The sequence below is a fragment of the Podarcis erhardii genome (genome assembly GCF_964252035.2).
Source record: "Podarcis erhardii genome assembly, chromosome: 13".
NCBI classification, from domain to species: Eukaryota; Metazoa; Chordata; class Lepidosauria; order Squamata; family Lacertidae; genus Podarcis; species Podarcis erhardii.
Window position 1 is genome coordinate 39,740,176 of NC_138502.1, and position 25,668 is coordinate 39,765,843.

General features: G+C 46.4%; 1 protein-coding gene across 4 annotated transcripts in view; it reads left to right on the plus strand.

Annotated features, from left to right (window-relative positions):
• Positions 1-25,668, plus strand: part of GJC1 (gap junction protein gamma 1) — a 36,131-nt gene continuing 10,463 nt past the window's right edge. Inside the window, exon 1 of one of the 4 annotated variants that reach the window (XM_081838107.1) lies at positions 1-380. The gene's annotated coding sequence lies outside the window, so the exon portion shown is untranslated. Of the gene's footprint in view, positions 381-613; positions 878-5,687; positions 5,935-25,668 lie in introns of those variants that run through there. The other 3 variants (XM_081838105.1, XM_081838104.1, XM_081838106.1) reach the window with 3 other exon arrangements.

Genomic DNA, 25,668 nt, shown 5'->3' on the forward strand with positions numbered 1-25,668 from the left:
ACATACTGATTGCAACGCGTCTTTATTTGCGTCGTCTGGTCGGAAACCATTCAAATAAACGCGTTTTGCAGTTCCAATAATATGGGGCGGGAGCTCAGCACAGGAGGTGGAGCTTTTGCAAGTTTCACCTCGCGTCTTTTTTGCCATTCAAAACCTAGCGATGATATCAATAATCGTTTGCAATTTTAAAAGGCGTCCTTTTCCCCTCTTCTGTAATGGCACGAGGAAAGGAGTCGGCCGTGATCATAATGGGACAATGCTTGCACCTGTGCGTCTTTGCGTGTTGGCCAAACCCTTCCAGAACACGGCTGCTGCAAATGAGTGTAGATCGATGGAATTTTTCTAGTTTGCAAAACCAAAAGAAGCGTCGATAGTAGCAGGTCGGTTGCAATTCGCCCCGCGCGTGCCAGGCAATCGCACGGCGTTTTGCAAAAGCCACGCTGCTCGCGAGTCGCGCCGCTCCGCTCCGTGCGCGGGCGAGGGAGGGAAAAGGAGGAGAAAAGAAGAAGAGCCAAGTCAGCCACTTATTCGGGTTTTGCAAATGTTTTAACGTTTCATTCTTTTGCAAGAGGCTCCATAAATGACGATATTGCAAGGGAGGAGGGAGGGGGGACGGGATGCTTTTGCTACCCGCTCCCTTTGCTCCTTCTCCTGGGAGGTAGAGAGAGAGGGAGAAGGGGAGGGGGAAATCCCGACGGTCGTATCCGGCTCGCCGTCTCCTGAACAGCCACGAGAGGCTGCCAAGAGCGGGGCTGGGGTTCGCCCCCTCAGGACCGGGAGCGGGCCCGCCATCCCCCTCACGAGGGGGAAATGGCCTGAGGAAGGCGGGTGAGTCCAGCGGGGCGGCGAGTTATGGGGTCAGCGCGCGCGCAAATAGGCAAGGAGCGAGAGGAGAGGTTTCTTGGGGGCGGCGGGGGGTTTCCATTTGTGGGGAGTCCCGGGGTGGCAGCGGGGCTTGAAATGTGGACGTGAGGGGGCTGAAGCTTCTCCTCATGGAGGTGAGCTTTCGAGGGTCTCGGGGGGGGTGGTCTTCGTGGTGAGTTCTTGGGGGGCGTTTTTTGGGGTAAGTGCCCAAACGCGGAGGCGCGGCGGGAAGGGACCGCCGGGCGCACGGGAGAAACGCCGAGGCGCTGAGGGGGGACACCTTGGGAATGGCCGCTTGGGCAGGCCTCGTCGGCGCTTGGCTTCTTCCCAGGCTTCTTGCCTTGAGGGGGGAGGCGGGGGCAGTGGGGGTGGTCGAGGGCAAAGTGGCCGGAGGGCAAGGAGAAAGGGGGGCTGGGGGGGCGGCTGCAAGTCGCCCACCTTTTAGCCTGCGCGCTCACAGCATGCTCCTCCAACTACCCGTACCGTCGGCTGCGGCGAGAAAATTAGACGCAAAACAGGATATGGCGAAAAAGAAATTATTATTATTAATAATTATTTATTAAACGAGGGCATCAGCTGGTAGGAGGGAGGGAGCGTGAAGAGGTTGGGCCCACAGGTGAGCGAGGACGCAGGTGATGTGATTAGCTGGGCCCCCAAGCTGTGCCTAGTGGATGGCAGTGGTTCTCAAACTTTCTCCTCGGGGCCACACTTTCAGAAATAAGGCTCACACCAAACTGATTATTATTACCATTGGTAAGAAATGCATTGAAAAGCAAAAAGGAGCGACTCCTAGCAGGGCTTTGATAGATAGATAGATAGATAGCAGGCATAGGCAAACTTGGCCCTCCAGCTGTTTTGGGACTAAGGTAAAGGTAAATTGAGCCCTGACCATTAGGTCCAGTCGTGACCAACTCTGGGGTTGCGGCGCTCATCTCGCTTTATTGGCCGAGGGAGTCGGCGTACAGCTTCCGGGTCATGTGGCCAGCATGACTAAGCCGCTTCTGGAGAACCACAGCAGCACACGGAAATGGCGTTTACCTTCCCGCCGGAACGGTACCTATTTATCTACTTGCACTTTGACGTGCTTTCGAACTGCTAGGTTGGCAGGAGCAGGGACCGAGCAGCGGGAGCTCACCCCGTCGCGGGGATTCGAACCGCCGACCTTCTGATCGGCAAGTCCTAGGCTCTGGTTTAACCCACAGTGCCACCCGCGACTACAATTCCCATAACCCCTGACCACTGGTCCTGTTGGCTAGGGATGATGGGAGTTGTAGTCCCCAAACAGCTGGAGGGCCAAGTTTGGCCATGCCTGGCATAGAGCATAACAATTTTATAATAGGACCATGGGACATACCGAAAGCGTAAAACAAGGCAGCGACATTCCAATTGTGGGATGTTCTCCCCAGAGCATCTTGCCTGGCACCATCACAAGAAGTCTTTAGGCACCAGGCAGGAACATTCCTCTTCACCCTGGCCTATGGCTATGAAATAATCTCTGGCCTGTGACAGTGTGGAGAAGTGGACTGTTGTTATGAAGATTATTTTACTACTGTATTAGGCTGTCTGTCATTATGTTTTTATCACTGATGTTCTGCAGTGTGTTTTTAATGTTGCACATCGCCCTGGGATCTTCTGATAAAGGGCAGTCTATAAATTGAATGAATAATAATAATACATAAGAACATGAATCATTCCCAAAGTAGGATTATAAACAAGCCTCTTACATCCGTACCTTAAGTACCGTACATATACAAACTAATTAGAGGTGTGAGCTTCTTTTTGCCAGGTAATCTCATTTATACTAGGTTTAATTTGAGACAAACCAACGCTAATCTCCTCATCAACAGAAAGAAGCCTTTGGTGTTTTTTTTCTGATCTTCCATATTGGTTGGAAAATATATTTTGAAAAGATACCAATCTATACTCTGCATATGTGCTGTACTATAGGGAACTGAAATGTTTAAATGTTTCTTTGATTGTCCTTGAATCTTCCCACCACATTTGCCATACTCTCCTGCCATGCCAATTTGGCACACCACACCCTTCGAGAACCACTGGTGTATGGGGACATAATAGGAAGAGTTGGATGCACAGGCTTGCTGAGAGAGACTCAGGGCCCACCTCAATGCCTCTGGGAAGGAAGGCCACAAGCAGAGTAGGAAGGCAACAGGCCTCTCTTCCACAGTTGACCCCATCCAAGTGGGCACCACCATTTAAGAAGGATATTAACAAGCTGGAACATGTGCAGAGGAGGCTGGCTGAGATGATTGAGGGTCTTGAAGCCAAGCCTTATGAGGAATGGTTGAAGGAATTGGGTGTGTTTAGCCTCCTAAAGAGTAGACTGAGAGGTGATACGATAGCTGTCTTCAAATATCTAAAGGGCTGTCGCATGGAGGATGAAGCAAGAGTGTTTTCTACTGTTCTGGAGGCTAGGGCCTGATCCAATGGCTTCAAGTTACAAAAAAAAAAAAAAAAAAGATTACAGCTAAACATCAGGAAGAACTTTCTGATAGTAAGAGCTGTTTGACAGTGGAGCAGACTCCTTGGGAGGTTGTGATAGGGTTGCCATATGTCCAGAATTTTCCAGATATTGCGGGGGTTCAGCTGTTGGAAACCTTTTCTGGGCGGAAATCACTGAAATGTCTGGGGAAATCTGGATGTATGGCAACCCATGTTGGAAGTGTAGATTTTTGTGAATTTCCTTAAAAATGGCTCAAAAACTTCATTTTTGTTTGAGATCTTGCAGTACTTTGGGCAAAACTTTAAAAAGCTCCTCCAAAAAAGCCCCCCCCCCAAAAAAACAAAAAGACTCAACAACTTTTGTGTCTGGATTTTCACTTTTTGAAAAATGGCAACCCTAGGTTGTGAGCTTTCATTGGAGGTTCTTAAGCAAAGGTTGGGTGACCATCTGTCATGGATGATCTAGTTAAGATTCCTGCCTTGCAGGTGGTTGGACTACTAGATGACCCTTGGTGTCCCTTCTATGTCTACAGTTTGACCATTTCGAGATCACGGTTAATAGCAGCTAGCAATCATAACTTCTGATCTTCCCTCGAAGCTTTCTATGCTGACAACCATCAGTTACCCTTACGTCATGGCAACTAATCCCACAAGCTGAACAGTTTGAAGATGTATAACTCCCTGCCCCCATTAATTCCAGTTATAGTGCAAAAAAGGGAGCCAACATGCATGGACTCAGTCCCTCACTGTGCTTGCTTGTGGGCAGGTCTGAAAGTTTAGCGCAAAGACACCCTTAATTGAGGGGGGAATTGTGCTTGCTCAACCCTGCTGCCATGGGTGGGCAGAGCTGGAGGTGGAGACATTCTGAACCGTGGACTGAATTAATGAATGGGAAAAGGTGTGTTTGCAGGGGCCTTTCCCCAAGTAAAACCCGAGGCAGAAACTCAAGTGGGTGTGACCAGTCCCGGACCAAACTGAAAACTGAACAGCTAGGTCTACACTTAATGGAAAGTGTGGATGAGTCCTTAGTCTTTTCATGACTAAGTCATGCACTAGTCATAAGGGGTATTTCCAGTCAGTTATCCTCTTCTCTTTAATAAATTTCGGAGTCATAAGATCCACACTCACAGCAGTTACGTATTGCAAAGCCAGTCAGGCATCCGTGTGCCACTCTTGAGTTGGCTTTCAGGTAAAGTTCGTATATTGTCTGTGCAACTGTTGAATTTGAAGGCTCTGTGCCAGCCCAATCTGGCTTGGCAACCAAGGTCCTCTATGGTGCCGCCATTACTGTGTACAGTATTCATGTAAACCAGGGGTAGGCAACCTAAGGCCTGGGGGCCGGATGCGGCCCAGTTGCCTTCTCAATCCAGCCCACGGACGGTCCGGGAATCAGCATGTTTTTACATGAGTAGAATGTGTCCTTTTATTTAAAATGAATCTCTGGGTTATTTTGTGGGGCCTGCCTGGTGTTTTTACATGAGTAGAATGTGTGCTTTTATTGAAAATGCATCTCTGGGTTATTTGTGGGGCATAGGAATTTGTTTAATTTTCCCCCCAAAATATAGTCCGGCCCACCACATGGTCTGAGGGACGGTGGACCGGCCCACGGCTGAAAAAGGTTGCTGACCCCTGATGTAAAACATAGGATCAGTAACCTATAACGTTTCCCTTTCATGTGCAGAGCCATTAAGAGGTCAAGTGGTCAAGGGGGTTATTCACTACTAAATAGTTTATTTTTATTTTTCTTAACGCAGCGTTCCGTAAACTGCCTTGAGACCCCAGGTATCGGGTGGTATATAAATTCAATTAATAATAATAATAATAATAATAATTAATAACTAGTACCACAAAACAGAGAAACAGCCAGGATTTATTTTCTATAAACAGATGTTGTGTACTCCAAATAGATCAGGCGTTATATGTCTCCTTATGTTTAGTATGATGGCCAACGTGTATCGTAGGAAGTGAATCTCACCGAGTTCCAGTGAAACTTAACTTCCTAGTAAATAGGCTTAGGATTGCAGCCTTTGTCCTGCTGGAATTTCTTGATGTTTTCTGTTGTGGTTCTTGGCTGTGATAGCTGTGTCTGGACTGAGCAAATGAGGGGGTGTTTCCTTTAATTGCAGGGGAGGGGAAAAAAGGTGAAGGAGATATTTTACTACCCCAAACTCTTTCCGTGACACAATCATCTTACCCGGTAGGTTGGGGGAAGATTGCAAGGCTATGAATGCAAAGGGTACAGACACGTTTCAGGTTGTTGTTACTCATAATCTGCCTCCGTGAAAGACAGCTGCGCGTCACCCCCGCTGAGTGGTCGAGATGCATATAATGTTCATGCCCTGTAATAGGGGGAGGAGAAAAGGGCTGTGCCGGGTTGCCTCAAACAATAGCGAGCCTGGAACGTCTTTCTTCCGCTGTCAAAACTTGTTTTCTCATGAGCGCGGAAAGCACTCGGCTTCCCTGGGAATGCCTGTTGTCCTAATGACGATTCTGCCACATTTAGAAGCGTCCCGATGTTTGTCTTGCTTCATTGTCCTTTTACGTCCCATATCTCTCGATGCCTCCTTGGCTTGAGCTGGTTTCTCCCCCTCCTGGAAACGGCTGGAGACGGTAAGTATTTGCACCAGATGCATGCAGACAGACTCGTCCTTTCAACAAAAGAAGCATCCATTAATGGGGGGAAACTTTGGATCTTTCGAGTGAGCTTGGCTTTCAAGAACAGATATGGGAGTTTCGTGTTTTTTTTAAAAGGAAAAAGAAAATATGTAGTTCAAGTTCTAGGTGTGAACAGGATATTGATTTGTAGGTTTTCCCCAGGGGGTTTCGACAGAGGGAACATTGCAGCCCTGAACTTTGTCGGTCTGAACCCGCTGATATAAAATCTTTAATTGAATTAAAGTGTTTTGGGAGGCATATGGAGAGTAGAAGGGATGGAGATTAACAACATTGCATTATTCCTTCCTGATTTATGATAAATCTTCACCTTTTGAAAACGGTTGTTGGGGTTTTTCAGCTTAGCATAGGCAAGAGGGTTTCAATTTTTTAAAAAGATAAAACTATAAATACCCATTAAATTGTCAAGTACACGTGTATTTGGTAGCCTGATAGTGTTTTTTTTGGGGGGGGGAGATCCAAACAAATATAGAAGGTCAACCGAGTAGAAGCTGCAGAAATGCATTTTGCTTGCAAATTTGCCTGCACTTCTAAGGATTTGAAATAGCAAACGACTGGCTACATATTCCATTTGATTTTATGGTGCCATGAAATTGTTAAATGTTTGGTATACAGCCTAACCCTCTGGGTTATGTATTGTGTAGACTATATCTTGGGTTTTTGTTTTTTGTTTTGAATACATGCATTGTATGTTGTAACCATGCCAAGTGTTCTTGTATTTTTCATTCCTACTACCTTTGGCACACAGCTGAACTTCCGCTGTTGCTCAGGAGTACTCACCACTTCCTCAGGGTGCTCCACGCATCTGAACAAGTATTTCCTGTCCACAAAGGTTCATGATTCAGTAAATCAGTGGCTCTTTTCCCGTCCTACCACACTCGTCCTTTTGCTGCTACTTTTCTAAGATTTTAAAACGTGGAATATTTCACATTTGGCCTTGGATTAATTTCTTTTTTGCCGTTACCGTCCCAGCTCTCCATTTGTCAAGATCATCCAGTTACTTCAGGGTTTTGATGGGTCATCTCTAAGCATGACCGAGCCTAGAACCAAGTCTTAGCCTCTAAAATGTTTTCAGTCCTTCCCACCCCAGTCCATGAGGTGCTGCGTTCATTTTTGTCCCCTGTCGGATGTTAATTGTGCATATTATTAAATAATGTTTTGTGCAAACTTTGTTGTTCTGAGTAAGCTCGACGTGGGGTTTGGTAGTACCACCACAGATCCTTTTCGGTGGGGCTTAGTTAAGATTGCTGAACAAAACTTACTGTACCATAGGCACTTTTTAACACCTAAGGCACGAGTTCAGCGCACAGACCTAGAGAGGAGATGTCTAGCTAGCTTTGTAGTAGGTTTGATGTGTGCACCTTGGGAGACGCAGTAACTTGAGTGCTTTGCCCAATAAGGAATGAAGCTGCAACCTGTTGTTCTCCTTGGACTACGTGGGTTCAGGACATCAGTGCAAGGTCCAAACTTGGGATCAAGGTTAGGGGAACTGTGTGGCACCCAGGTTGTGGGAGATCCTTCCGCTTTCTCCATATAATGAACAGCATTTGAAATCGGGATTTGGGGTAGGTGGGATGGCATGAGTTGAGACTGTGTTTTGTGGATGCACCTACTGGTAGGCAACCACTTGAACGCACCATTCCAAAGTCAGAACTTTCACAGATATTAATGTTTTTAGAAGCATAGAGTTGGACAGAGCATGTTGGACTGTCTCGTAGTCCAACCCCCTGCTCAGAACAAGGGTTCCCCCAACAGACATCTTTCCAACCTCTGTTTGAAGATTTCCAGCAAACAAGCGCATTCCCCCAGCTGAGTTCTTTTCTTGAACTGCTCTTAAACATTAAAATGTTTATTCTAATGTCCATTGAAGTCCATTAGATCTAGCCTTGCCCTTTGGGGCGGTAGAGAATTTTAAGTCTTTCGCCTATTTTATTCATTCATATTTTTTTGGGGGGGGGTTAAAGTTTATGATTATTATTTCATTTAAAAATGTATATAAAACAGAGATAACCAATTACGACAACATACAAAAATTAAAAGATGAAAAACAAAGCATAAAATAGGGATGTAGAACCATAGAGTTGGAAGGGGCCCTGAGGGGGAATATGCAGCTGTCCTGTTCGGGGATTGAACCTGCAACGTTGGCATCATTGGCATCACACTCCAAACAACTGAGCTATCTAGGCTGACAGACGTAGAATTAAGTAGTTGCACATGAGATTAAAATAACAAAAGCCCAAGGAGAAACTATCATCAAGCATAGTTCCAGATTTGCCAGGCTTGAGGTGAGGACTGTCTTGAAAATCATGGTTCCGCTGAATACGTTGTAAGGGATTGCCAAAGTCTGTTGGTTCTAGTCTTTGTTGAAATCTCAAATCGAGCATAGTTTTTACAGCTATATTGCAGAGCGAGCGGTACCAAGCGTCCAATTTCATTCATTCGTTTAAAACACTCCTACCCAACTTTTCAAAAAAGTTCAAAGCGGTTAACAAATAAAATACCGCAAGGTATTTTAAAGCTATAAAAATGGAAATCAGGGTAGAATAAAGCAGTAAAACATCATTACATAAAAAGAGAAACTAACGCAGCAGCTAATCCCATAAAGATGAAACCAGAACATCAGTCAAAACTGGTGGATCAAAGTTCGCTAGAATCACACCAGGCTGTATTGGTAATCTATAGCTAAACTATACCAGGAACTCTGTTTCTTTTCATAGTGCTTGTATGTGCCACAAGGGCTCAATGGTCTCTTGTCAGAGGATGAGTGGCTGGATTTAGTGCTGACCACTTGAGTAGGACGGCCGTTGCATCATCTTTGCATGAAGCTACGCTGTCCGTTACCCTTTCCTTATGAATGGCTCATTATCTCAGGCTGCCCCCTTCCTCCCTCTTTGACCTTCCTCTTCTTCCCACAGTCTTCCTCGTCAAAAAGAACGACATTTCGAACTCCCGTCAGGATGATTCCGCTGTAAGGAATGCTGGTTTGCAACGTTATGTGAAGTTTTTTAAACCCAAGGAGTGACTAAAGTACGGCTAAGCAGTGCTTTCCTCAAGTGACTGGAAATGTTGTTTTCTGTAGAAATTATAATAATAGCTTTATTATTTATACCCCACCCATCCGACTGGGTTGCCCAAACCACTTTTGGGCGGCTTCCAACAAATATAAGTGCACGATAAAACATCGAACATTAAAATAAACCAAAAACTCTCCCTATACAGGGCTGCCTTTAATTGGCTAAATTTGAAATCCAGATGCTGAATTTCAAAGTAATGCATTTGAAGAACTGATTAAATAATAGGGCCGGATTCCTAAGAGAGGATTCCTAAACACTCTTGGCAGTAATAATTGCTTGAGGCCCATTTGCCCGTAACAGAGAGCTTAAATGCACCTTTTTGGAAAGAGGGGCTACTGCTGACCCACATGTCTCCCCAGTGGTGCGTGGGGTGGGAGGAAATGTGTGGTGTGGCACTATTGAAATCCAGCATTTCCATCAGCAAAGATAAGTTGTTTACACCTGCCGTGCACATTTCAGTGTTTTCCTACGGTATAAGATTATTTGCGAGAACAGTCAACGCTAGGGTTGACTATTCACTTGTTTATAACAATTTCCGGAGGGATACATCCTTGTTGTATTCCTCAAGTGTATACTTCATAGGGTAGGAAATGGCACCAGGATCTCCCAAATTCTGCTCCACAAAAAGCTCGATTCTGTGACTTGTATAAAGGACATGTAGTTAGCAAATTTGCCAGATCTACTTAGTGGGGCGTTAGAGCTGTGCTGAAGACCCAGCCTGCCCATCACCTACCCCCAGGACTGGCTTTTGGGATATTACCTGGCATTGCTCACATTGGTTTGAAATCTGCCTTTAGAGAGTTTTGGACTAGCAGCCGAGTTCCTTAAACCAAGGCAGAGAAAAGGAAAAGGAATCCAGTTAGTCTTGGGGTCCTGAATTCTGCGCCCAGTACCGATTTGTGAAATAGGAAATGCTCACATCCCTGCCTGCTAGACTGTTAACTTTACTGTGCAGTTAATTAAGTGTATGTGGACCCTGTGAGTCTGCGAGATTAATTGGGGCTTCCTTCCCAAGCTATAAATAAATAGGAAGAGGGGGGGTGTAGGGGTTATGCATGTATGTAAGTTGAAATGCAATGGAAAATTTGAATCGGATGAGTTGATGCAAGAGGCATTTCCCTATGGAGTCACTGGGCTGCAAAATGTTTTATTTGCTTAAACTCAAACAGATGCTTCAAAATACTCTCAGAATGAGTGTTCTTGTGCCAGTTTAACTCACCTCCCCACTTTGGCTTGTGAACATTGGTTTGCTGCTCCTAACCACGCCAAAACGGTGGACATACCATCATTGTGGCACTGCCACCTGCTCCCCTCGAACTGACTCTTCTGCTGCAGGTAGGGAGGTGCGTTTAAACCTTCTGAAAACAAATACATCCTTTGAGATTAAAAATAATTTGGACTTCGTGGGTAAGTTGAAGGAAGACCCACGTATCTTTAAACCTATGCTGTTGTTGTTTAGTCGTTTAGTCGTGTCCGACTCTTCGTGACCCCCTGGACCAGAGCACACCAGGCACTCCTGTCTTCCAGTGCCTCCCACAGTTTGGTCAGACTCATGCTGGTAGCTTCGAGAACACTGTCCAACCATCTCGTCCTCTGTCGTCCCCTTCTCCTTGTGCCCTCCATCTTTCCCAACATCAGGGTCTTTTCCAGGGAGTCTTCTCTTCTCATGAGGTGGCCAAAGTATTGGAGCCTCAGCTTCAGGATCTGTCCTTCCAGTGAGCACTCAGGGCTGATTTCCTTAAGAATGGATAGGTTTGATCTTCTTGCAGTCCATGGGACTCTCAAGAGTCTCCTCCAGCACCATAATTCAGAAGCATCAATTCTTCGGCGATCAGCCTTCTTTATGGTCCAGCTCTCACTTCCATACATCATGGATGGTGTGTATCTCTTCATAGATCATTCATAGATTATAAATGGTATATTTGGGGACATAAGAGGCAAAAAAAAAGTTCAAATCTGGGGTTTTTTATTTAGTTGGAGGGGAGACGGCAAAATGAGGATATGATACAGATCACACAGAAAAAGAAGAAGAATATCCCTCCTTTCACTCCCTTTAAGGAGTCTCAAAGCAGCTAACATTCTCCTTTCCCTTCCTCCCCCACAGCAAACACTCTGTGAGGTGAGTGGGGCTGAGAGACTTCAGAGAAGTGTGACTGGCCCAAGGTCACCCAGCAGCTGCATGTGGAGGAGCGGAGACGCGAACCCGGTTCCCCAGATTACGAGACTACCACTCTTAACCACTACACCACACTGGCTCAATAACATAAATGAAAACCATGCATAATATGAAAATATATATAGAGAGAAAACATTATTCTCATCCTAGTATGGAACGTAGAAACCCAGTGAGATTGGCGGTACAGTGGTACCTCGGGTTACATACGCTTCAGGTTACATACGCTTCAGGTTACAGATTCCGCTAACCCAGAAATAGTACCTCAGGTTAAGTACTTTGCTTCAGGATAAGAACAGAAATTGTGCTCCAGCAGTGCGGCAGCAGCAGGAGGCCCCATTAGCTAAAGTGGTGCTTCAGGTTAAGAACAGTTTCAGGTTAAGAACGGACCTCCGGAACGAATTAAGTACTTAACCTGAGGTACCACTGTATATTAAAAAGGACCGTGCATCTTCCCGCAAGACATAATTTATGGAATTCCCTGCCACAAGGTGTAGTGGTGGCCATAGACGTAGAGGTAAAGGGACCCCTGACCGTTTGGTCCATTCGTGGCTGACTCTGGGGTTGCGGTGCTCATCTCGCTTTACTGGCCGAAGGAGCCGGCGTACAGCTTCCGGGTCATGTGGCCAGCATGACTAAGCCGCTTCTGGCAAACCAAAGCAGCGCACGGAAACGCCATTTGCCTTCCCGCCGGGGTGGTACCTATTTACTTGCACTTTGACATGCTTTCGAACTGCTAGGTTGGCAGGAGCAGGGACCGAGCAACGGGAGCTCACCATGTCGCGGGGATTTGAACCGCCGACCTTCTGATCGGCAAGCCGTAGGCTCTGTGGTTTAGACCACAGCGCCACCCTTTTGCCATAGACTTAGATGGATTTAAAAGGGGATTAGACAAATGCATGGAGACTGGGTTCCCACCCTCCCCCAGCAGTTTGTCATAAGCAAATGGAGCCTCTATGAGTCAACTTACCTTTGGTCCTGTGGCAGACAATAGGGTATGAATATTGCCTGGATACTTGAGAGCCTCTTGGAAGTATTTGGCTAGCCGATGCCAGAAGAAAGATGCTGGATTAGGCCATCTCTTGGTCTGATCTAGCAGGGCTCTTACAGATTTAAATATTTGTCCCAACAGCTGTATATACCCAAGTCCTGTTGTGTGCGCTGGGTTGCTTTCTGTGTGGGATCCCATTGAGTTTCTGAGATCCCCATAGGCACTGTGATTTTCAGACTACTACTTGTTCAGTAGCTCTCTCTGATAAACCACACAAGCTGTCTCAAAGCTAACTGTAACATGCTAGGAGTATCTCTTGTGTATACGCAAAAACATCTGGTCGGTTTGCTGCTACTTTCCCTGATTCAAACAGGGCATATAAATGCGGTACAGTGTCAAGCGAGCATTGGGCCACACCTGTGGATGCACAAGGCTTGTTGAGCATGCTTTTTCCAGGCCTCCACTGGGGATGTGATGGGTTATGGCTTTGGAGTTTGTGTGTGTTCTCGGATTCAGGATACGATATTCTCCCTCTCTCTTGTGCATGTAGAAACCAGTTTGTGATTTTGTGGATTGTGCATTCGTGGATTGTGTGGGTGTGCACATAATTTGTCTAGTCCAGATTAATGCTCATAGCATTAAAAACTCATTCCAAAAAGGACCAAACATGTGTTAGAGCTCAACGTAAAACCTACCATGTGGTGATAGCGATCCTCTTTGCCACCTCTGTTGCACCTGTAGAAAACAGTTCCAGGAGATACTTTCAGGTGGTTCATAGTCTTAACAGAACCACCTTCGACATCAGGGTTGGTGGGGATCTCCTGTAATTATTTTGCAAGGTTTTTTTGCAGAAAAAAATGCTCAGATTCGTAAGAATGAATAGTCTCCACCATGGGTAGGCAAACTAAGGCCCGGGGGCCGGATCCAGCCTGCGGACAGTCCGGGAATCAGTGTGTTTTTACATGAGTAGAATGTGTCCTTTTATTTAAAATGAATCTCTGGGTTATTTGTGGGGCCTGCCTGGTGTTTTTACATGAGTAGAATGTGTGCTTTTATTTAAAATGCATCTCTGGGTTATTTGTGGGGCATAGGAATTTGTACATTTCCCCCCCTCCAAAATATAGTCTGGCCCCAACAAGGTCTGAGGGACGGTGGACCAGCCCCCTGCTGAAAAAGTTTGCTGACTCCTGGCTCTACATCATAGTAGCATGGTTGAGGTGCCAGAGCTCTTGTCTGAGTCATGTTGAATGGGATCAGTTTCAACCTGTTACCTATGAGTATGTGGACAGGCTTTTTGGATGACTGAAACTGACCACCTGTCTCCTTGATCCTTGCCCATCCTGCCTCATAAAAGCAAGCCGGGAAGGGCTGGGCGATGGGCTCTGCGGGGTGGTGAATGCTTCCTTCTGCAAGAGAGTTTTCCCTGAACCCTGTAAAGAGGCGTTTATTAAACCGCTTCTTAAAAAAGGATTTTTGGTCCTGGCCACTATGGCCAACTATCGCCCAGTCTCAAATCTTCCATTCCTGGGCAAGGTGATTGAGCGGGTGGTTGCTGAACAACTCCAGGCATGTCTGGAGGATGTGAACCCTTTGGATCCCTTCCAGTCGGGACTCAGCCCCCATCATGGGACTGAATCCATCTTGGCCGTGCTGGTTGTTGATCTCTTGCAGACTAAGGACAAGAGGAGAAAGCTGGTTCTGGTCCTGCTGCATCTCGCAGTGGCTTTTGACCATAGTATTCTTCAGGACTTTTCTAGTGGGGCTGGGAGCTGGGGGCACTGTTAGGCAGTGGTTCCGCTCCTTCCTCCTGGGTCATGTCCAGAAAGTGGTGTTGGGGGCAGTGTTCAAAACTCCCATTGTTCTAGGCACATTTTGTGACAGGAAATTTCATTCACGTGAGCAGTTTCTGAGCTCTGGGCGCAGTGCTCTGCCTAAGATTTCAGATTAAAACTGCAGAGTGGAAGGAAAGGAGGATCTTTTTCAGCCTCCCCACTTCCAGCTACTCTCTGAAGACTGGAGAAGAGACCCCTTAAGAATATTAGGAGGGTGGGCAAGGGAAGGACTAGAACAATGTGAAAAATGAACATAATATTTTAGCTGCAGTTCATTTATTTTCAGCTTTGTATTCTTGTTATTAAAGCACACCTAGACATTCCATTGTTGCGCTCATAACCTAGGTTTAAGGTCCCATTTAGCTCCTAGCTTTCATATCTCATTTTCTAACACTGGCTGGGGGGTAAGTTTTCGGACCAATGGGCACTCACTTGTGGGGTGCCTCAGGGCTCCATCTTCTCCCCCATGCTTTTTGACATCTATATGAAACCGCTGGAAGAGGTCATCAGGGGTTTAGGCTAGATGTTCACCAGTATGTGGATGATACCCAGCTCTACCTCTCCTTTAAATCGGAACAAGTGAGGGTGCTGAATGTCCTGTTTGGGTGTCTGGAGGTGGTTGTGGGGGATGGATTGTGGCTAACTGATTGAGGTTGAATCCTGACAATATGGAAATATTGTTTCTGGTGGGCAGGTGTGGGAGGTTTTTGCTCTAGGAGGCTTAGTTCGGTCAGAATTGAGTATACGCTTCCAGAGTTAATGCTAAATACGGTACATTACTTCTAGTAGATGAGCCACCATAGCTGTTAGAAGGTCATGAACATTTGTGTCCCAGGCTTTTTAGACTCATCTATCCATGTACTAGGTAAAAAAAGGTAAAGGACCCCTGGATGGTTAAGTCCATAGGCGCCGACTCCATGGGGCTTGAGGGGGCCCGAGCCCCCTCAAAAATTCGTTTGGGGGGGCTCCGCCCCCCCAATAATCTCCGCCGCCCCTCCAGCAGAGCGCCATCGCCGCCCCTCCCCCAGCCCAAAATGCACAGGGAGGGGCGGGCTGCATGCCTCCTGCCCTCCCTCCCGAGCAAAAGCTCCACCCAATTTCCTTTGGAGCTGATTAATAGGCGCAGCACGCTCTCCCCTATTCGCTCACGAGGAGGCGGCGCCACTTTATTTGCATATTCATGAGCTTATTTATTATTCATGAGCTTTCCCGGGCCCCCCCAATATTTTTTATAAGTCCGCGTCCCTGGTTAAGTCCAGTCAAATATGGGGTTGTGGCGCTCATCTCACTTGAAACCAAGGGAGTTGGTGTTTGTCCACAGGCAGTTTTCCGGGACTAAACTGCTTCTGGTGCAACGGAGCACCGTGACGGAAACCAGAGTGCACAGAAACGCCGTTTACCTTCCCGCCGCAGCGGTACCTATTTATCTACTTGCGCTGGCGTGCTTTTGAACTGCTAGGTTGGCAGGAGCTGGGACAGAGCAACAGGAGCTCACCCTGTCACGGGGATTCGAACTGCCAACCTTCTGATTGGCAAGCCCAAGAGGCTCAGTGGTTTAGACCGTAGTGCCACCCGTGTCCCACAACCCATGTACTATCTTGAAACCAAAGGGGCACATTGGTTGCCAGGTTTGAAATACGTTTGCATTATTTTCAGGTCTCCTACCCCACTATAGTTGCTGTGATCTAAGCTATAGATTGGCTTACCATCACACCAGAAGCTGGGTTTGCGATTTATCTCACTCTAAACAAAACCACAAGCTGTATAGCTAAGATTTGTTCCGTGGTTAACCACTTGTGCTTCGCCTGTGGGAGATAAACATGTTTGGTTCATACGCAACACTAACCCGACAGCAGTGTGGTAGACTGGAGGAGGCACTAAGTGGCCACCGTCTTAGTTAATAAAGCATGAGACTCATCATCTCAGGGTTGTGAGTTTGGGCCCCAAATTGGGCAAAGATTCCTGCAGTGGGTTGGGTTAGATGACCCTCACAGTACTTCCCATCTCTACAATCTGATGGTTCTACAATTTCAGCAACCTATCAGTAGCTCTGGCTCAGGCCTGACATTTAGCAATGAAGAGAAGTGCACCTGCTTTTCCAAAGGCTGAAAAGTGTTGCCCAGCAAACATCTTAAGCCTGGTTATACCCCCTTCCCAAAGTGGCTTGCCTCTCACGCCAAGACACGTGTTCAGTTTGCAATAGAAACTTCACTTCACTCCTGGCCCACATAAGATGCTTTTCAGTGGATAAGCGAGTGGTTGCATGGAGCCCGATGCCTGCTACCAGTGATGTGGGTTTGATTCCTTAGTCCAGGGGTCAGCAAACTTTTTCAACAGGGGACCGGTCCACTGTCCCTCAGATCTTGTGGGGGACTGGACTATATTTTTTGCGGGGGGAGGAAATGAACAAATTCCTATGGCCTACAAATAACCCAGAGATGCATTTTAAATAAAAGTACACATTCTACTCATGTAAAAACATGCTGATTCCAGGACCGTCCGTGGGCCGGATTTAGAAGGCAGTTGGGCCGGATCCAGCCCCTGGGCCTTAGTTTGCCTACCCCTGCCTTAATCTTTCCCCTTGTGTCCAAATGTTTGCCGCTTGCTCCCCTCTGCCTGGGAGTGCCCAAGATAGAGGGTGCTGCTTTTGAGGCGTGCCTGATTCCCCCAACACCTTTCTTTTTAGAAATTCACCACTGCGTTGATTGACTGTGTGGCAGAATACTGTGTCTGCCGAAACCGCAGTAATGTGCCATGGTGGAAATGGATTATGTTTCCTGGAAATATATTTATTTAAAGCAAATTATACTTCTTTTACTAGCCCTCACGAGAGTTCTCAAGGAAGCTTAAACCATAAAACGGAGTTAAATACCGGGTTGTTAAAATCCATTTGTTCCACGGTAAGATAGTGAAGCTTCTGCAGAAACTCACCTGGGCACTGCAGCAGTTGTGTTCATGCTTGTTCCAGACGTTTCATGGTGTGTGTACTTGATGTGAAGTGATAGTGCCTTTTCGCACCAGAGATACTGAATTGATCAGGGTCTTGTGAGTTGTTCTTTTATTACAGTGCACACCTGGGATGCTGATTTAAGACACACCTGGACCCTCTCGTGTAGACTATTCCCATTTATTTATTTCCATTATTTATATATCCCATCTTTCCTCTGGTGACATGCACAACCTTGTGGGTTTTTTTAATAGTCTAGGTGTCTTTTTGGATTGAAAGTTGTTGTTTTTTAATTGAAAATGTTGCTGATAGGTTGGTAACCAGAAAAAACAGCAGGGTTTTCTTTCATTTTTGTTTTTTATAGTATTACTTAATTAGCGCTATCAATGTTGTTTCATTTAAGAACTACTAAGCAGAATATCTTAATGTCCAGAAGCCGAAATTATTTTAGGAGTAATTCAAAGATTGATAGAAAATATAAATGTGATGCTAAGATAGTGCTTGCCAAAAAAGTCGAGTGAAGTTACATGAAACGGCAGTAGCTTCACAAGTTTGCCTGTCGGATAGATCCCAGCACAACTTGAAAACATGGGAAGACAAAAGAGTATGTTAGGAAAGTATGGAAACTGCCACCACTATTCTATTTCCTTCTCCCTAAGTCAAAACCTTTACCGTCTGAGGGTGGTTACAGTTGGGAGTTTATTAGGGAATCGGTGGTGTCCATACTTGCAAGGTTTTGCTGAGCCCACCCACCGCCATCCAAATGCTAGCCTGTAAATTTTGATAAGGTATTTAATCCAGATTTCATCTTTCCTTGGGCAGTTTTAGTGGCCAGTTTGTCATGCTTGGTTGGCGATCTCTTTGATCCCCATTGGAGTGCAATAGGTCTTACTCTGTTTCCTAGACAGCAGCTGAAAGGTGTTTTTAGTTGGGGGTGTGGTTGTGCGGTTAACGGTTACAGGGGACCTAAGGGCCTTTTCGGGGGCACGGGTGGCGCTGTGGGTTAAACCACAGAGCCTAGGACTTGCCGATCTGTAGGTCGGCAGTTTGAATCCCCGCGATGGGGTGAGCTCCTGTTGCTCGGTCCCTGCTCCTGCCAACCTAGCAAGTAGATAAATAGGTACCGCTCCGGCAGGAAGGTAAACGGCTTTTCCGTGCGCTGCTCTTGTTCACCAGAAGCGGCTTAGTCATGCTGGCCACCCGAAAGCTGTACGCTGGCTCCCTCGGCCAATAAAGCAAGATGAGCACCGCAACCCCAGAGTCGGCCACGACTGGACCTAATGGTCAGGGGTCCCATTAACCTTTACCTTAAGGGCCTTTGCATGTTTTTCAGTATGGCCACCCCACCAAATCAAACAGCTGATCAATATATCACTCTTGGGACTTATTCACACTGGAGTTTGCTGTACTTTTGCAGCTGTTGCATTTCTGTTAAATTTGATCGTCCACATGATATTACCCTTAAACGCAGACTTCCTCAACCTCGGCCCTCCAGATGTTTTTGGCCTACAACTCCATAGGAGTTGTAGCTAGCAGGACCAGTGGTCAGGGATGATGAGGATTGTAGTCTCAAAACATCTGGAGGGCCGAGTCTGAGGAAGCCTGCTTAAACGACACTAGTCTCAATTCTTTCCCACCTGTAAATTTGGGTTTGTCTGATCCAAGGATGATCCAGTGATGATCCAATAAGGGGAGACATTAGCCTTCAAAACACTCCGTTTGGGGTTGCAAAAAGTGGTTTGGTTTTGGGGTGGGTGAATCAACTCTTGACTTGGTGCTGTTCCCCTTCCCATGCCTGGTACTTCCTTGATGCTTTCTTTATTTTATGGCTGTGCTCGTAACTATTTCTGGCGCACTCCTGAATGGATCCCCCCCCCCTTGTGATTCCTCAGATTTGCAAAGGGGGCAAAAAAAGGAAAACTGTGCAAGCAGCCCACATTAAAAATAGTATGCTGAGAATTTACAGTTGCCTGGCCTGAGTCTGTGCTTTTGTGCACTTCAGGGCATGGAAAATATTTGAAAAACAAAGTGTGTGCACGGTTGGTACTTAATTAGCACAATCAGATGCTAAGGCAGTGCCTACTGGCTGGTTCTCGTTTTCCTTTTGGAACATCGGTGTGTTGCGAGTGAGGTAACATAGGTGTGTGTCTAAGGGACACTAGTAAGGAGATGAATAAATTTTGTGGGTTTGTGTGCCAGTCTGTCACAGTGGTCTTTGTCATGGCTCATGGTTTTCAGAAGCAGCCACTCCTGACATCGGAGCTGTCTGAATGCGTACTCCAAGCCCTTGGTGCATGACTTCTCAAAAAACCCTGCAGGGGGTGTGTTTGCGTGCCTTGCCTCTGCCACTGTCATGCCCATTCACACTTCACATTTAATCATAGGTGAAACGTGCTCTTTTGTGCGAGGTTATTGCTTTTTTCCCCAAGGAGTGGGCTTTGAGCACAACTGTTTCCGAAAGGAGTTTCACATGAGCAAAAGAAAGCAGGTTTGCCCCCCCAAAAAGTCCTGAGCCAACCCAGTCCCCACTGTTGGTTTGTTGTTTGTTCTTAAACTGTGTTTCTATCGTCCTAGTCTTTTTAAGAGTGCAGACAGATGTACCAATTTGAGAGCAGTGGAGCCACTTCAAAAGTTCCCCTGCTGATTTCCATATAAACATCCCTTATTTTGCCCCAGGATAAACTACAGTGGTGCCCCGCAAGACGAATGCCTCGCAAGACGAAAAACCTGCTAGACGAAAGGGTTTTCCGTTTTGGAGGCGCTTCGCAAAACGAATTTCCCTATGGGCTTGCTTCGCAAGACGAAATGTCTTGCGAGTTTTTCCGACTTTTTTCCCCTCCCCCCCCTTTTTCTAAGCCGCTAAGCCTGATAAGCCACTAAAAGCTGCTAAAAGCCGCTAAGCCGTTAATAGCGCTAATCCACTAAGCCGTCAATGGGCTTGCTTCGCAAGACGAAAAAACCGCTAGACGAAGAGAATCGCGGAACGGATTCTTTTCGTCTTGCAAGGCACCACTGTATGATGAAAGGATTTGGGCACGTTTTCAGGGCGGTTTAGCTTAAACTGGAGAATAGCTGGCTGTGAAGCTGTTACCTAAAACCCACCAACACCTTTGCAACCATCCCTGGAGCAGTTTTTGCAGCTGCTTTTGCAAATTTAATTTGATAAGATAAAGAAAGAGCGCAGTGATACGCTGCAACGTTTAATGTTTTTGGGAAAGCAGCATGGCTGAGTCAGCATCCTATTGCAGCGCGAAGGCAACCAAGATGATCAGGGGTCTGGAAACCAAACCTTATAAGGAGTGGTTGAAGGAATTTGGGTATGTTTAGCCTGGTAAAGAGGAGACTGAGAGGAGATACGATAGCCATCTTCAGAAATCTAAAGGGCTGTCCCAGGAAGGATGGAGCAAGCTTTTTGTTGTCATGAGTTCAGCCTACACACGAGTAGGGCCCTGGTAGAGACACATGCCCGACTGGTTATTTTTCTCCTGCTACGGAGGGTAGGACCCAATCCAATGGAACCAAGTTACAAGAAGGGAGATTCTGACCAAACAGGAAGAACTTTCTGACCGTAAAAGATGTTTGAACAGACTCCCCTGGGAGGTCATAAGCTTGTCCTCCTTTGGAGGTTTTTAAGCAGAGGTTGGATAGCCATCTGTCATGGGTGATCCAGTTGAGATTCCTGCCTTGCAGTGGGTTGGACTAGAATGTGTTTCCCAACCTTGTGCCTCCAGCTGTTTTTGAACTACAACTCCCATCATCCCTGACTAGCAAGACCAGTGGCAAGGGATGATGGGAATTGTAGTCCAAAAACAGCTGGAGGCACAAGGTTGGGAAACACTGGACTAGATGACCCTCAGGATCCCTTCCAAATCTACAGTTCTGTGATTCTTCAGTTGCAAAGCTGGGATGGCACTGTCCCAGCTCCTGCCAGCACAGCAGTTTGAAAGCACACCAGTGCAAGTAGATAAAAGGGTACTGCTGTGGCGGGAAGGTAAACGGCGTTTCCATGTGCTCTGGCTTCCATCATGGTGTTCTGTTGCACCAGACGTGGTTTAGTCATGCTGGCCACATGACCCGGAAAGCTGTCTGTGGACAAAGGCCGGTTCCCTCAGCCTGAAAGCGAGATGAGCCCCCCAACCCCATAGTCTCCTTTGACTGGACTTAACCATCCTTTACCTTTACATTTACAGGTGATTTATCCTCAGTTACCACTGTCCAGAGGTTAGGTTTTAGGTCAGAGAACGTATTTTATCTGTGTGCAAAGCCTAACACACCAGTCTTGTTTAAGTCACAATTGCCATTGATAGCAATGTAGCTCCTGCAACGTAACTAAAAAGTGTTCCCAAATTACTATTACCACTACTACTACTAATAATAATAATAATAATAATAACAGTTTTATTATTTAGGTGCTGCCCATTTGACTGGGTATCCCCAGCCATTGGGGGCGGCTCCCAGCAAAATTTTAAAAACACAATAAAACACCAAACGTTAAAAGCTTCCCTAAAGAAGGCTGCCTTCAGATGTCTTCTAAAAGTCAGATAGTTGTTTATTTCCTTGACATCTGATGGGATGTGCTAAATATTATTTGGGCTGCTTTCCCCCCTTTCCTTGGTACCTTTCCCTTTTCATGCTAGTAGGAGCATTCAAGAGATCATGGAAAGCTTCTTTTGAATTTTCAGTACAGGACATGAAATTTTCTCTGTCTTTCAACAATCTATGTGCCTGGATTTGTTGAAAGAGAAAAGGCAGCTAAGTTGACATACTAAATTTTTTTGACTGCAGAAAAACATCCTGTGGATCTATAGCTGCGCTCCTCCCCCCCAGATTTCTTCCCCCAGATATTTTGACATCTTGGTTTTATGCATAGAAGAAAGATCTATGGTCTAATAATTTCACAAGTGGTTTTTGGATTCTTCGGAAAAGGATGTTGGGGGTGGGGGGGATCAGCCATGCCTTGTTAAAATGCCCAGACTAGGCAAGCAGAGCAAAAGCTTCTTGTCAAACAAAACGTCTCTTGAGAAGACGTTTTCAAATCAACATTGACATTAGTGGCTTTTTTTGAACTCGTCTTCTGTTTTCAACATGTCACATGAGATGGGCAAGGCATGCTTTGAATAACCCCAGTTATTTGGAAAACATTTGCGGGGGGGGGGGGGCGGGATGTATCAGAATTCTCACTCAGCTGTTATATAAGAACCATAGAATCATAGAATTTATAGAGTTGCGAAGGGACCTTAAAGGGTCATCTAGCCCAACCTCCTGCAACGCACAGAGATGAGAGATTTTGTTTTTAAAACTTGCATAGAATTTTTGAATTAGGATTCAGGCACACAGACCTGGAGGCACAAGTTTTGTGGTGTGAACTGGCTATTACCTGGGCTTTCCCAAAGCACCTCCAGACTGTCGCTATTTTGGGGTGGGACTCAGTCACATACTGGCAAACCCAGACTGCTTAAAGGTAAAGGGACCCCTGACCATTAGGTCCAGTCGTGGCCGACTCTAGGTTTGTGGCGCTCATCTCACTTTATTGGCCGAGGGAGCCGGCGTACAGCTTCCGGGTCATGTGGCCAGCATGACTAAGCTGCTTCTGGCGAACCAGAGCAGCGCACGGAAATGCCGTTTACCTTCCCACCGGAGTGGTACCTATTTATCTACTTGCACTTTGACGTGCTTTCAAACTGCTAGGTTGGCAGGAGCAGGGACCGAGCAGTGGGAGCTCACCCCGTCATGGGGATTCGAACCGCTGACCTTCTGATCAGCAAGTCCTAGGCTCTGTGGTTTAACCTACAGCGCCACCCGCATCCCATCCAGGCTGCTTAATTAAAATTCATTTGGAGCTCTCGTGCAACAAATCTGCTTGTCACCGCTGAATGAGACTTTTGACATAAGGAAAATGCACTAGAAAGCACAGGGTAACGTTTATTTGATACAACACCTTCTAACATCCTGCAAGCAAATCGAAATGAATGATCAGTAAATAGGTGAGTATATCTAACCTCGCCACATACTTTGTGCAAGCAAATCAGGATGGATGCTCTATATACAGTGGTACCTCTGGTTGCGGACGGGATCCGTTCCAGAGCTCAAGGTTTCCACAACCGGAGGTGCCTGTTCTGCGCATGCGCACAGCACGATAGACCACTTCTGCACATGCGCGAGCGGCGAAACCCGGAAGAACACTTCTGGGTTTGTGGCTTTCGCAGCCTGAAGTTTACGTTACCCGAGGGTAATGTAAGCAGAGGTTCTACTGTATACAGGTAATCTGGACTCCCATCAGATAAATAAGAATGGTTCTGTTTAAAATCTGCGGTGCTCCCAGGAGGGGCACTTACTCTGGAAAACGGCTCTCTAGCCAGGGTCAGGACTGTGGTGCATATTTTAAAACACTGTGTGTTAGAAAATCAGATACATAGTCTAGGAGCCAAATGGCTCCTTAAAACAGAGCTTTCCAAACTCTGTGTTGTGACACATTCGTGTACCGACTGCAGAGTGTAGGTGTGTCGTGTGAACGCTCCCTGTGCTCCTCTCGGGGCTGGAAAGGGGTTAGTTTAACCTCCGGTTTGCTAGTAAAACTGAATTACCATGTCGTGAAATGATGCATGTCTAAAAAGTGTCATCACCAACATGAAAAATTTGGAAAGCTCTGCCTTAATCCATAGTTGCAGTCGCCAAAATGGAATGACTAGCTTCCATTTTGGGGCCAGACGGCTCTAAAATCTTGTTTTTCAAATGACAGAATGACTGTGATTGATTCTCAGTGAAACATCCGGCTAGTGAAAAATCACTTGATCCAGGGACAGCCCACATATATATTGGCCTATTCCGACCTCTTTTTCTTAATGGTGACTGCTCCTGCTCAGGTTGCACAGGAAAAGCAGTTTGGTTCCAGAAATCCATTCTGATTGTGCAGATAAAATATAACTGATAGAATTCTACTGTAGTTCCTTTGCAGCTGCAGTGGTGTGTCTTTAGAGATGCACTTAGGAAATGTTGCTGGCTAGAAAACTCATTCGTAGATACTTGTGAGGAAGTACAGTGGTACCTCGGGTTACAGACACTTCAGGTTACAAACGCTTCAGGTTACAGACTTCGCTAACCCAGAAATAATACCTCGGGTTAAGAACTTTGCTTCAGGATGAGAACAGAAATCATGCAGCAGCAGCGCGGCAGCAGCAGGAGGCCTCATTAGCTAAAGTGGTACCTCAGGTTAAGAACAGTTTCAGGTTAAGAGCGGATCTCCAGAACGAATTAAGTTCTTAACCCGAGGTACCACTGTACCTGTTTTTCCATCTACACCTAAGTAGGGATGGGTAACATCAGCTTTCCAGCATCACAGTCCGGCATCCCCGGACCCCATCCCTGGCAGAGCAGTCCCCGGTGCTCCCCCCACTTTTGGGGGAGCCAGAGCTGGGCTGGGCGATCCTTTACCTGCTCGGAGAGGAGCAGTAACTGCACGCTCCTCAGCCGAGCAGTTTAAAGATGCTGAGGGAGGAACAAGCTGTATCGGCACCTCATATGAGGGCAGAATGGGATGGCGGTTTCACCCAGCGATGTATTGCTGGTGAAGCCGTCACCGCTTCTGAGTCCCTCTTCGCACAACGCTCACTGGAGGAAGTCACCAGCAGAGGGACTTGGGAGCAGTGGCGGTTTCACCAGTGATATAGTGAAACCGACATCGTGGTCTGCTCCTCATACTGATATATCGCCCAGGCCTACACCTAAACAGTTTACCTTAGACACCCATTTAATTTTGAAGCCCATTTCCAAATAAGTGTGTGAGAGAGATACTTATGGGATGAGTGATAGGGGAGGCAATTAGCTCTGCATCTCATGCAAACTGCCTTTAAGCAAATAAATTGGGAGATGCGATCAAGAGTCTCCCACGTAATGTCTAGTTTTACCCTAGTTAGCCATGTTTTACACCCTCAAAAAACTAGTTATGGGTTCTTTTGTGTGTGTGTGTTTCTCTGGTCAGATTATTATTTTTGTTGTCATTTAGTCGTGTCCGACTCTTCGTGACCCCATGGACCAGAGCACGCCAGGCACTCCTGTCTTCCACTGCCTCCCGCAGTTTGGTCAAACTCATGTTCGTAGCTTTGAGAACACTATCCAACCATCTCGTCCTCTGCCGTTCCCTTCTCCTTGTGCCCTCCATCTTTCCCAACATCAGGGTCTTTTCCAGGGAGTCTTCTCTACTCATGAGGTGGCCAAAGTATTGGAGCCTCAGCTTCAGGATCAGTCCTTCCAGTGAGAGCTGAATGAATTGTTCAGTGTTACTGGTTCTCAGGGAAAAGGAATCGTAACGAGTTCTGGAAAACCTAGGTTGCTAATTAAATCTACCAAAATTTGGCCCCATATCTCTGCCCCCGAAACCAGACCAGTTTTGCAGGGCATGGAAATGGATGGCGGGCGGTGTAGTTGGCATCCGTAAGGAGCCTGAAAGATGAATGACTCTAATTGAATTTAGGAGACATAATCAGATGTGGCCGCTGCTGGAATTTCTCCCTTGAGTGCATCCATCCTTAGTAATTGCTCGTTTATTAGCTCTGCAAAATGCACATACCCGCTTCTCCACTGTCTTTCTACCCCTTCCCTAACAAGGAATGTGTTCGTTTTCGGTTTATAACCTGACTGTACCTAAAGGCTCGAAA